Source organism: Pavona decussata, unplaced genomic scaffold, assembly GCF_977016875.1.
Source record: "Pavona decussata unplaced genomic scaffold, jaPavDecu1.1 SCAFFOLD_34, whole genome shotgun sequence".
In the NCBI taxonomy this organism is placed as follows: Eukaryota; Metazoa; Cnidaria; class Anthozoa; order Scleractinia; family Agariciidae; genus Pavona; species Pavona decussata.
This window is the reverse complement of record NW_028145457.1, coordinates 582,433-596,401: the sequence shown is the minus strand read 5'-3', so window position 1 is coordinate 596,401 and position 13,969 is coordinate 582,433. Positions and strand designations below refer to the sequence as shown.

The following is a 13,969-nucleotide window of genomic DNA, read 5'->3' as shown; positions in this document are numbered from 1 at the left end:
AAATCGATCTAAACATAGCGGCAACGAGTTTGGCGTTAGTTTGCTATTAGCGAATACTATGTCCCTTGCGTCTAAAATTGACGAAGTGCGAACTGTGGTTCTTGATGAAAAGCCTGATCAAGGGTTTTTCACCGAGACTAGGTCAAGGGATAATATATTTATGTAGCTAAGCCTAAAAGCGGAGCTCCAGTTTTTTTCATATCATAGTCTGCTTATCGTATGAACGTAATAACCTTACAAGTTTCTCATCCTTTCTGCAGTTATATATATTTTTAGTGCATATGCAGCAAACTGCTCATCAACAATAACAATGACAATGTAATACAGAGGGCAAAATTACTGAATGCTGATTTGTTGTAACAGAGGCCATTTTTTTCTTAATTTTCCTTTCATCAAGGGCACATTACTTACTCCTGATTGGTCAAGGAGCGAAAATACTCGCTCCTGATTGGCTGGTTCAGAGAGTTCAGAGAGGTTCTTTGGAGTTCGACTCTTTAAGTCGGGTTGTTTGTACCAAAAATACATGGAAATCAAGTATTGCAGTTGGGAAGGAAATTCCTAAAGGTTAAGTTTTCGGGTCTCTTACAAGAAACAACAAACGATTGTTTTTGTCAAAGCTAAAAACGTGGATCCGATTGATATTTGTTTGGCTGAGAAACTGAAATCAGTCATGGCGACCAAGTGCTTTCACTTCTTCTTACAACGAACGATAACCGAGCATGACCGTGTCCTTTTGATGGGAGGAAGGGGCAGGTCAAATACAGTGGAAGAAGTTTCTCCGCAAGTTCCTTCTTTGGATCCACCGTTTGCTGTTTATCGATCTTTGTTCGTGTGGTTTCCAAGCGGTGGGAAGTTTCAGAGCGCAGGTGAACAATTAATTGACGCCTAACATTTGGTTTTATCGTTGTTAGTTTGCTCTTGAATTAAACTTGTATTCTCTCTTAGTTACATGTGAATAATGGTAATTATAATCCATCAAATATTTTCGCTCTTACGCGATTGGTCTAAACGCCTCACGTGACTGAATATACCCCAGCTAAAATTAGGGAATATCCGAGGATATTCCCCAAGTGATATTCCCCAATTTCAAAAACTTCAAGGCTTCAAGTTTGCCAAGATGGGGGAACGGTTCGCCTTTGTGACGGAAGAAGAGATAAATCTGCTGGTCGATGAAGCGGTACCATTAAACACCAAAAAATCAACTTCATACGCCGTAAACGCTTTTGACGGTAAGCCGTTCGCAAATGTTTCGTCTAATTTGTAACTTAGCAGACTGTTCAAATACTCAAGCTCGTTGCGAGATTTTTGCTTTGAACCAAGTTTCACTCTGTTCAACAGTCTTTAAATTATAAACGGCCTAAAAAAAAAACATAAGAAAGATGAAAATAGTTTTAGCTCATCTCATTCTAGAGTATTTATAATTTTCTCTCAGCCTGGCGAAAGGAGAAAGCAATCAACAAGCCATTAAACGAGTGTACAAAGGAAGAGCTCGTAAATATTTTGCGAAGATTTTACGTCGGAGCTCGCTCACACGACAGCAAATATTAAAGCCGTAATTCAATGAAAGCAATTCGTGCTGGCCTGGATAGGTATTTAAATAAAGAAAACGTAAATTTCAGTATCATTACTGACAGAGAGTTCAAGCCGGCAAATGACGCTCTCAATGCTCACCTGGTCGAGCTCGCTCGTGAAGGTAGAATTTCGTCCACGAAACACAAGCCAGCCATGATTCTCCGAAAAGAAACAGCTTGGCCTGCAAACACCAGAAAGCTTACTGCAGACACCCTGGCTCAATATAATGCTTCACTTTGGCAAACGCGGGCGAGAAAACATGAGGGAGATGACGGCTGAAGATATTCAGATCCACAAATCAAGCTCCGGCCTTGAGTACATTACACTTGTAGAGAGGGCCACGAAAAACCACCAAGGGGGCCTCAACAGCAGCGAGAATGAAGCTGCAGCTGTTATGTCAGAGATACCGGGCAATCCTCGCTGTCCTGTCCTACTTGTCGAAGCGAAACAAGCACTGTCAAGCTCTTTGGCAAAACCAAAAAATCACAAAGTGTTGAAATTCAGCTATGCAGAAGATGTCTGGTACTACAACGCACCGCTTGGAAAACACAAGTTGGAGAACCTTCTTTCTGAGATGTCCAAAAAAGCAGGATTGGATACCATTTACACTTCACATTGTTTGCGAGCCACCTCTGTGACGATCCTGAAGGCATCAGGACTTGAAAATGCCAGAGTGAAGTCAGTGACCGGCCATAAAAGCGACTCAGCCGTGGAAAGCTACCACAAACGTCCTACACTCGAGCAGCAAGTCCAATCCTCAGCGATTGTGGGCGACTTCGTTGCTGGTTCCATTCATCCTCAAGTTAGCAAAGAAAGTGCTCTGACGGAAATCCAGCAAAACCAACCGTTTCTGTCGTCTTCGACTGCAAGTTCAACCTCGACTTCTTCACAGGTCCCTAGCGCATCGTACGTCAGTCATGTGGAGCATTCTGTTATGCCCAGTGGGCAATTGTTTTCGGCTGGTCAATTCCACAATTGTATTTTCAACATAAAGTACTGATCCAATTGAACACGAAATAAAAGGACCAGCAAAGCGTCGGCGGTTTCGTTGACGACGGCTTAAACATTTTACGGACTGCGAAGTAAACAACTGATTTTTCGCTTTGATCTTGTACACGAAAGGTGGTTAGATTCCCTGTAACTTTGTCCGCCACTTGTATCTTGCTTTGTCTTTCACGGTATTAAAAATTCCTTTTCCTTTCAAGTGTCAGTGTACTTTTTCCTCAAACACATGCTTTCGACTGAACCGAAATCTGAATATTGAGACGTGTGGATTTTGGAAGCCAACTGAGAACTTTTGACGTGATTGACATATGACAGACTGGCAGATCCCGCGCCGCTGTTGCGAAAAATATTTGAAGGATAATAAACACAATAGCCTCCATTTGACTTTGAGAATATGCTCAGATATTTGTCCTTGGACATTACCTGTTCCTCGAAGCTCACAGTTTTCCTCGAGTTTCGCTCTCGGAAAACTGTTCGTTTCTCGAAACAGATAATGTCCGCGGACAAATATCTGAGCACATTTTCGCGTCAAATGGAGGCTATTGTTTATATATTCTCGTCAGTTTCGTTTGTTTTGTACGCTACGAAAAAATAATTAATTTGTTTGTTTGTTTGCTTACGGGAGAGTGATTTACTGAGTGAGTTCCTCAATGGTTTTACGAAAATTTTGTCTTCTATTTTAAGAAAGCGCAATCGCAATGATTCTTCATAGAATTAAGGATTAATTTTCACTTGTATTTTCAAAGTCTTCGCAAATTGCCCTCGTTGCGCAATAAATTTGGGAAACTTTTAAAATGCCCTTAAAAATTAATCCTTAATTCTACTCGGCCTCATACGAATGCATATAATAGCTGTTACAGTGAACTCTCGCCTTGCGGAAACCTCGCTATTGCGGACACCCCGATAATACGGACAGCAACTAAATCCCCGGCAAAAATAAATTACAGACGTTTGACTGAAATAAATTCCCGCTATTACGGACTCTCGTTACTAAGGACACTAACTTGCAGTCCCTAGGGTGACTGCAATAAAGGAGTTGACTGTATTTAGCTTAACCTTAAATTAAACGGCGTGTCAACACTGCAAGAAAACAATATCTGGTAAAACAGCAAACCAGAAAATTTTTGTCCACAAAATCACATGAATATACTCTCCTCTTCTGAGAATAGCCACTCCTTTTACTCCATTGCTAATTTTTCGTTCGTTTTACAACGTTAAGTGAACGAAACGTTTCACTTCAAGAGGAAAACTCCAACATTTCGTCGCACCGGATCGGAGTAAAATGATTTCACTTCAAGACTCTGATGATGTACCAGTCGATTTGTTTCTCCCGCCGCTAGTCGTGTTGTTATTTTTCCCGCTGTTGGTCACATAAATTGACTTTGTATTTTGTTGTCTTCGAAATTTCTTTCTGTTTTTGTTAAAAGCAGTTGGCGATGCACCTTCCCGCCAAACAAACGCGGGCTGCAGCACAGCTTCACACACTTGAGTGTGCCAATCGCATTGGTTGTCCTGTATTGGCTGCATACGGACGGAAGTGACGTCATAACCTAACCAAAATTTTTCGCATTCATGGGTTTTCTAAAATCTCTTACCCATGGGGTTCCGCGCGCGCGGCGCTCCGCTACTATCAGTGACGATGACTTCGTGATCCCCGGCTACAACTTTACGGCAAGGAATCGGACGTTACATTAAAGAGTCCATCAAGTTCAAGGTACTCATTTTGAGGCCTTGTGGCGTGGCCACGCCAGGCGGACAGGCTAAAAAATTCAGCTATTTCGGGCAGCGGATTTTCATCCAAGATGGCGTCGGGCGCCATATTTAATTTTTTCAAAGTTATACATGAATATCTTGTAGGTTTTCTTTGAATTCTGGGATAGCTGTAGAATCAACAAACAACAGGTGAAGCCATTTTGAGAGGGGAAGAACAGATCTTTTTTTTCAGATCTTTCTGAGGAGATTACAGTAAGTACAAGCCTCAAAATGTATATTTCTTTCGTTCAATTTGGTGTTGAGTCTACATCGACATACCGGAAAGAAAATAAAGATTACGCGATGTATAAAAGCTTTCTCAAAATTTTAAAACGATGGATACCTCCGAATGGAATCCCAATTGTGGATTGTGAGTGCTCATTGTTGATTTCTTGTTTGCAGGCTCCATAAATTGGTACTGCGCTTCGAGTATGGATGAAAACAATGTGTTCCCGACCATGGACTGTCTTTTTCTCCTAAAACTTGCCTTTGGAGATATTTGATTGCTTTAAAGTTGTACCCTGAACACTTTGGAGTGGTGTTTCGGCTGTCAAGAATACGTACATTTGCTGTCCAAGAAATTTGACTTTGTTTTACTTTAGTTTTAGACCAAGGTTAGTCAGTTATACTGGAAATTCCATCGTATTAAAGAACTACTGCAACCGGTTAGTTCAACTTTTAAAATATCCTGGTAAATATTTGGCTTTGCTTTGTCTAGCTTTATCCCTGCTTTATCATTAGTCATCATCAGCAAGGGATTTATGTAAAGCCTGCATGCAGTTTTTGTGGATTCAGCAAGGCAAAGGTCCGAATTTGGGAGCCCTGGATTCAGAAGTGTCTTTTTTCCGAACCAGATTTTTGCACATGCAGCAATCTGGGGGTCCCAATCCTGGACCCTGGCCTTGGTTTGATAAATCTGTTTATGTTTGGGCTTGTGTAAATTTTAGGTATTCTTTAGGTTGCTTGAAAACATAAGTCTGTGAGAACAATAAAATTTAATCTGCTAAAGAGATTTCGTGTATCTACTTTTGGCTCCGCCAAAATCAACATAAACTTGACTTAAATAATAGAGCTCTGCACAAAAGTGAAAAGAACGTTTTGTGAGGAAAATTGAAGGATTGTGAAAACTGAAAATGGTGTTGGAAGTGTTTTACAATACAACAAAGTAAAAAATTAAGTGTATTTAATAATCCGTAAACAGGAACTACTTCCCTAGGTATGGGGTTACCTAGATAAATTACGTGACAAACATCTTAACTATTAGGAGTTGTTATCATGGCAAGGAAGGGCCGTATCAGAGAAAAGAGCACAAGGGCTGTAGCGGGAGATAAATTTACAGTCCGACAACTTGCTCGTAGACGAAGACTATTCAAGGATGAATTTGTCTAAAACTGCCAAGTCTACTTGGATGAAAGATCAAAATTGAAAAAGCCGAAAAGAAAGGTACTGTCATAATAATAGGGAGCTTAAGCAACGACGACGGCAACAACAACGCCGCAAAACAACAGGTTTAATAAGCAAAAACAATTGCTCTGCACGTGCGTTTTACATTTTGGTACATTTCTTTGCCGTCCTCTGCAAAACAACAACGTGAAATGACCACATTGAAGGTTTTGTGGAGAACGTGAACGACGACGGTGAATTTTTCATTTTCTTTCTTAACTTGTACCCCACTCCTACCAATTTGGTTCCTGGATAGTTCGCCATTTTTGTAAAAGTCGAGCGAGTTGAAATAATCACGAGGTAGCACAAATGAAATAAAAATATATTTTCGGGCGACGTTTTCGTTGCCGTTGCCGTCGTCTTTGCTTAAGCTCCCTATTATAGATAATCTACAACGTAGCAAAATAGCACAATAGCACTATATGAAATGAAATGTTGTTGTTATTATTATTATTATTATTATTATTATTATTATAATTATTATTATTATCATTATTATTATTGTTATTATTATTATTACGACTAATAAATAATAATAATTCTTTATTAAAATATTCCACACAAATTGCTATTTACAAGTTAAAAGTATATATAAAAAAGCTATTAAAAAACCTATTCACAATTCATTTCGATTAAAAAGAAAGATAAAAAAAAAGCTACAACTACTACTACTACTACAGTAACTACTACTATTATTATTATTATTATTATTATTATTATTATTATTATTATTATTATTCATTTTCAAATTTCCTCTGCTGTATTGTACTTATTTTACTATTTAATTGATTGCTGACATTGATTTCTTGAGGTTGGGTTATTCTTGGTTGTAGACTATGGAATTGAAAGCAGTCAGATTGGAAGTGAAAATGTGCCCACCTAGTTGAAAGTTATCTTTTCTTGCTAAAATTATTTTGCTGAGTATTCTTAACTTCTAATGTGTTTTTTAAGTCAAGAAAATCCAAAACGATGTGGAAATCATGAAGCAATTGGTAACAGAGACAGATTCTGCGAAGAAAAGAAAACTTTTGAAAAGACAAAGGTCTCCAACATCCATAGAAGACAATTCCGAAGAGTTTGCAGTTCCGGTGGCCAAAAGATCTTGCCAAAGACATAGAAAGGAGACAGCTGATGCTTGTGCCAAAATCCATTGGGGCACCAGTGAGGAGAAGGTCCAGTACTGGATGCTCTGTGGTTAAACCTAGTCAAGGAAGCCAAGCCCACTCAGTTGGTAAGATTCTTTAGTTTGTCTAAGAAAGTCATGACAAAAGTTGTACCTAAGGTACATGTAATAAAAGGGATTATTTGTACTTTTGAGAATAGCTTTGAAAACAAAGTTAGAAGTGTCAGAGTACTGTATAGTAAGGGACTCTTGAGCAAAGAGAAGTATAAAAGCATCCAGCTCAATGTTTCCCTGGATGTTTGCAAAACCAGCAATAAAAGGACCGACTTCCAGATTTATAAAGATCTCCTACAAGAAATCATCAGTGGAAGAACAATACAGATGGAATCCTTCAAGGCTGTTAAGAGGAGCAGAGTTGCTGCCTCCTTCAGCACATCACAGCCAGATAAGTTGTTTATTAGAAGGAAACTATGGACAGGAGGTGTAAAGTTCATAAATTAACTGAACGGCTCAAGGCACCGTTCCGAACATTCTCTTTTTCCTTGATATTTAGACTGTTTGTTGTGACTATTGATTACCACTTTGCACTATATAAGTTAAATTAATCAAATAGGCCGTGGACAGTAGCTACTAACCTACAACCAGTAGGGTTTCGTACAAGGTCACCAAAATGCTTCATTCCTTCGTCACTAGTCCTTATTTGTTTTTATTCACGTTGTGTTTGTTTTTGTTCATAAGTTAAGTGGCACTTTACCTAAGAACGGTCCACTGCGTTTCGGGTCGGAAAAAAGTTTGCCCTCAAACTTTGCCCACTAAATCATCTTGGGTCATAAGTAAATGAAATGACTTTAGTTTTCGGAAATACGTTTAAATATATATTTTTACAGGCCACAACAGTCAGAGTGTTCGAGGACCTAAATTTGAGCGTGGCGAAAGTAGGAAGTTGCATAAAATTGAAGAGCTCGCTTCTCGAAAACCAGGAAACGCCACAAAAATTCATTATAATTCCTAAGTCAAGTGTTCCTTCAAAGGTATGAAATGCATGTTTATCTTGATTTGTTTTAATTTTTAGGGTCACAAAAACTAATATTATTAACCCTCGTTAGAACGCTTTCTGAAAACCGGTGAAAGTACCCTGTCTTTGCCGGCATTTATTTCACAAGTCCAGACCGACCCATTCTAAATTCCAACTGAACTTTGCTAAACAGATGTTACGAAGCATGGAAATATAAAAATACGTTGCGCTTTTTACCTTCCTTGACCACAGCGACTTCGCACTTTTGGTGCTTTTTCGAATGTGAAACCCGCATTATACAAATGGGGTTGTTGATGAAATCACTCGTCTCATTCACTTTCCCTGTACATGTTTTTGTTCTCATCAGATGCGCTGCCAAAGTCATCCAAAGTGCCAGCAATGTTGCCTGTTGCATTTTTGATGTTGGATAGTATCGAAGAAGTTCCATATCCATATAACAACCTCGCTTGTGGTGGTTGTTTGTGTTGAACCACAATTTGAAACTTATAAATTTTCGCTGCCGTAAAAGAATTGGTTGATAGTCAGTTAACACAAGTTTTATTAAAAAAATCCCAGGCATGTAATCAGATCTCTTCAATAATTGATGAAACAAAGAACTAAAAAAAATGAAATTATCACTGTATTTGCGTGATTTGTATGGGGGATCTGAGCTATATATGTGCTGATGTTATGGATATTACAAAATGTGCAAAGAAATGCGCACAAACTTTGATCGGTCGAATAGAGTTCATATATTCGTATTTGCATACAGTCCCGCTTGATTGTGGGAAATTCACGGGCTCATTAAGAACTGGTTTAACATACACTGCAAGCCCGTAAATTGGTTTTTGTCTGGGTAGGATCCTTTTCTTTTCAGCTTTTTAATTTTTTTAGCTTCTACAATGATGCACACTGATTAAGGTATTTATTCGATTAACCGCTGGGTGCTTATTCTATTTTGGTCCCATAAGGGTGGGCGCTTATCATTTTCCCAACATTTTCAGTAAGCGAGAACATTTTAAAAGACCAAAAAAACAAGAGATAAGAGACGCTTTTCTAGTAATGTTTTAAGGCCGTTCTCGGGTCTTAAAACCACTGCACATGATGTTTTATCGACCATTTGATAGGTCAATAGGCTTATAAATTATTAATGTGTTTTTGAAAAGTCTAAAACTCTGAACGAGTTATTTTCACACTGATGAACTCTTTACAGCACTGTGCGACGCGATATATATAATTCACAGTGGCAATATTCAATCCCTGATTAAACCATTCAACAACACTAGATATTCTGAGGCAGTCAGTTGGTGTTTGTAAGATGCGATGTTAGTTGAGTATGTTAGCCGCAGTTTTCGAAGGCTGAAATGAGTGATCGACGTTGAAAATGCAGCTGATGAACAGAATTGAACCCCTAGCTCTAATCCGTTTAACCACCTGTACATGTAGCAACATGTTAAATCGCGTGATCGACTTTGAAAATGTAGCCTTTGGACTCGCATAAATCCAATCGCGTGATCGATATTAAAAATTGTTAAACGGTACGATTGTAAGCGATGAAAAATATTCACAACGCATTCACTTTGCTTAATTTGGTTCTTGGGACTTATTACTAGTTACGAAGCGTAGAAGTAAGTCATTGTCTAGTTGAAAAATATTACAAAAAAAACATGAATTGACACACTTCTTTCGTTACGCAATTCTCTCACAATGATACCCATCAATTTATATTTTCTCCTGATATAAGAAGACGATTTGCTTCAGTTCGCTGTTGTAGTTTGAGCTAGTTATTTTCACTTATGATTAAGAAATAATTTGTCCTGTCCTGAATTCGGTGTAAAACGGGTGTTTCATGATTTCTATACACCTCCGCGGAAACAAAAAAACCGCTAACAGAAAGCCTGAAATATAGCCTGGAGTGATAGGGTATTTTCACTTACTCTTCTGTTTGGAATGAAACATCCAACAGAGATTTTGTTGCCAGCATTCCACACACGAAAGCTCCATATCTAATAGAAGTTTAATCGTGTACTCAAAGCGCTAGTTGTGCGCCAACTCATGAATGGAACAGGTGAATGTAATGATACATGTATTTTGGATTTTGTCTAAACTTTGTTATTTGCTTATTCCTTGCCGAATGAAACTAGATACATGTGAAAGACTTTGGTTGCCTTAACCCTTTCACTGCCAAATTTCTTGGACTCTCTGGACAATTATCTCGATGTAGATGACCAAAACGGATTTAGTTGTCCTATATGAAGATCTCCTTTGAAATGTTCGCTGCTCTGCAATAACGAGGACTCAAGTTTTTTTTTTGACGTCACCTATTTGAACCCCTTGTTGTTTTGCTCGCGAGCACAAACACATTCTAATCGGTAAGTAGTCGGTTTATAAGTGTACTTTCGGGCCATTTTCCACTGCAGAAGCTCCCAGGCTGGCATCATAAGGCTGGAATGGAGAGTAGAGGCAATCCTCTGAAAGAATCCAGAGGTGAGAGATGATTTCATAGAGACTGGGACGCCAAAAGTGTTCGTATCGAGTCATGGTGGCTCACGAGTGAAGTTGTCTCTCTGGCCGTTCTGTGGGTGAATTCTCGGACCTACCAAGACAATTTGGGCGAGATTTGACTTGCAAAGAAAACTACGTGTGCGATATTTTGCCAGTAGGACCGGGTGGCTCGACACTTAATTAAGATGGCGGGACTTGCATTTCGTCGTTGTATCGAAATTACCCAGCATGCAACTCGGACGGCAACGGGGAAATCACGGGCTTTGAAAAGTGGCTCGAATCAAATGGCTGATGTTCGAACAGCTGTACGCGTGAGAGGCAAACTTGGAGATAAATGCTTAGTCATGAGATTAAGGTTTGCTGTCATGAAGGAATTTTGGTTTTAAAATGAGATTTTGAATTAAAAAATTGGAAGCAAAGATGTGTGTTTTTCAGCTTTCCTCGATGCCGCAGAAAACGGGCATTTTTGGTTTTGCTTGAAAATAAATGTTGATACGGGAACGGCAAACGGAGGATAAACTCAGTTTATTGGCTCTTAAAGCCTAAAACATATACTAATTGACACTATTGTCTTGACGGCCTGTTGGTGTTAGCTTTTGCACTGAGTTTTTGTCTTGTTGAAGCGAAATAAACTTGTTATCCCTTGTTTTGTTGTTCTCTTAAAATGTTCTCGCTTACTGAAAATGTTGGGAAAATAATAAGCGCCCACCCTTATGGGACCAAAATGGAATAAGCACCCAGCGGTTAATCGAATAAATACGGTAATCAGTGTATATCATTGAAAAAGCTAAAACAATTGAAAAGCTAAAAAGAAAACGATCCTACCCAGACAAAAACCAGTTTACGGGCCTGCAGTGTATGTTAAACCAGTGCTTAATGAGCCCATGAATTTCCCACAATCAAGCGGGGCTGTATGCAAATACGAATATATGAACTCTATTCGACCGATCAAAGCTTGTGCGCATTTCTTTGCACATTTTGTAATATCCATAACATCAGCACATATATAGCTCAGATCCCTCATACAAATCACACAAGTACACTAATAACTTCAACTTTTTTAATTATTTATTTCATCAATTATTGCAGAGACCCTATGACTTAACATGCGTACGTGTCAGTATCTGATTACATGCCTGTTCCAATAAAACTAGGGATTTTTTTAATAAAACCTGTGTAAATTTACTATCAACCAATTCTTCTAGGGCAGCGAAAATTTATACTTTTCAAATTGTGGTTCAACAACAACCACCACCACAAGCGAGGTTGTTATATGGATATGGAACTTCTTCGATACTTTCCAACATCAAAAATGCAACAGGCAACATTGCTGGCACTTTGAATGACTTTGGCAGCGGATCTGATGAGAAAAAAAGACATGTACAGGGAAAGTGAATGAGACGAGTGATTTTGCCACCATTTTGATATGTCATCAGTTATAACACCACTCAAGGAAATCAAACGAATATTATACTTAACGGTAAATGGATTAGTTAAACTAATGGATTAGTTTTTCGATGCTTAACATTCATCCTTCTTCTTGGGAAAATGTTGCCCTAGTCATCCACGAAAACGATGTGATTCTGATACGATATCGTTACTGTGCGCCTAAATGAAACTCGTGTATCCACTTATAGCTCAGTCAATTATCAATGAGATCCCCCTCCCCCAACCCCCACCGACCCTCACCTAGAGTAATTGGGGCACTTGTAGACCTCAAAGGAGAAATACCCCCATTATGACAAACATCCAAAGAATGCCCGTGGAATTGGTCATGCGGCTTGGAAATGACTGAGCCTTTAAATTAAAAGTAAAGTACGCAGTTTTTTGGCTCTTCTTCTGATAAGTATTTTATTTACCTTTCAAGTCGGTTGTTTTGGAATGCTCCTCCACCGTTTGCAGCGAGTTTTCATTCCGGAGCACAATCTGCGGCAACATATATCGAATAGCATTGAACATTAGGAGAACTTAAAGGGGCAGTGTCACCTATTTTTTGTGTGACTTTGAACAGCCAAAAAACGTATTTGTAATCGATGGAATCGGCAAAATAATGGTTCAGTTTTGTTAATAACAAACCTACTTTTTGAGCAACGAAACGAGTAATAACTATGTTTGGCTGCTCGTGGCTAGGATGGAAATGGATTGCAACTTAAAAAAATTGGCCAATTTTTCCAAGCTCATCTTGTGTATTATAGAGAAGTCGCTAAAAACCTGATCATAGTTTGTCCTTCTCCGTTGAAATCCGTTAATATTTTCTTCCTTGCACTCTAACAGCAATTTCATTTTAGATAAAAAAGTCTTGAGCAGTTTTGATCAAAATACAGCAAAATGACCGTAACAGTGACCCTTTAATTAGAAACTCTTTTGAAAACACAAAGTGTTATATGTACCTTGTCAGTGGCGGACATTCTCAAAGATATGCGGCGAAACGTCTGTCCTGGTTGTTTGAAAGCTGAATATTACTTTGAAGCAGGCCCACAAAAATCGATGCTCGTTCTTTCGAGGTTATAACTTTTATAGCAAAGAAAGTGATCACAAATAAACCCCGTGAAATAAAGTTAACCAATCCAATTCAATCCAACTTCATCGTGATTATCAGAAGTTTGTCACATGAGGCAATCATTGAATTCTAGAGTGTGGGTGGTTTAGGTAATGTTTAAAACAAGAGCAGCAGTATTTTATCGGGATTTAAAACCACGAGACGCAGCCGAATGGTTTTAGACCAGATAAAACACGTGCTGGGAGTGTTTTGAACGGCCTCAAAACATTCCTAGAAAAGCGTGTGTCAAGAGAGTTCATAACAATGATGCTTTTGTGAACGTTGGAAATTAGCATACGAGAAAAACATGAAACACCGTACATTAATAAGGAGGAGGTTTTATCGGCTTTTAAAACCACTGCACATGATGTTTTATCGACCATTTGATAGGTCGATGGGCTTATGTATTATTAATGTGTTTTTGAAAAGTCTAAAACTCTGAACGAGTTATTTTCACACTGACGAACTCTTTACAGTACTGTGAGACGCGACATATATTATTTACAGTGGCAATGTTCAATCCCTGATTAAACCATTCAACAACACTAGATATTCTGAGGCAGTCAGTTGGTGTTTGTAAGATGCGATGTTAGTTGAGTATGTTAGCCGCAGTTTTCGAAGGCTGAAATGAGTGATCGACGTTGAAAATGCAGCTGATGAACGGAATTGAACCCCTAGCTCTAATCCGTTTAACAACCTGTACATGTAGCAACATGTTAAATCGCGTGATCGACTTTGAAAATGTAGCCTTTGGACTTGCATAAATCCAATCGCGTGATCGATATTAAAAATTGTTAAACGGTACGATTGTAAGCGATGAAAAATATTCACAACGCATTCACTTTGCTTAATTTGGTTCTTGGGACTTATTACTAGTTACGAAGCGTAGAAGTAAGTCATTGTCTAGTTGGAAAAATATTACAAAAAAAACATGAATTGACACACTTCTTTCGTTACGCAATTCTCTCACAATGATACCCATCAATTTATATTTTCTCCTGATATAAGAAGACGA

The 13,969-nt window shown here is 38.6% G+C and overlaps 1 long non-coding RNA gene and 1 pseudogene across 1 annotated transcript; one reads left to right on the top strand and one right to left on the bottom strand.

Moving 5' to 3' along the window:
* The first annotated feature begins 978 nt into the window (after positions 1–978).
* On the top strand, positions 979–2,581 carry LOC146484334 (uncharacterized protein KIAA1958-like; annotated as a pseudogene).
* An 8,880-nt stretch (positions 2,582–11,461) lies between these two features.
* On the bottom strand, positions 11,462–12,979 carry LOC146484333 (uncharacterized). Its single transcript, XR_014863631.1, has 3 exons — positions 12,806–12,979; positions 12,275–12,341; positions 11,462–11,775 (listed from the first exon to the last, which is right to left on the bottom strand). It is a non-coding gene; the product is annotated as an uncharacterized LOC146484333 (long non-coding RNA).
* Positions 12,980–13,969: the final 990 nt, after the last annotated feature.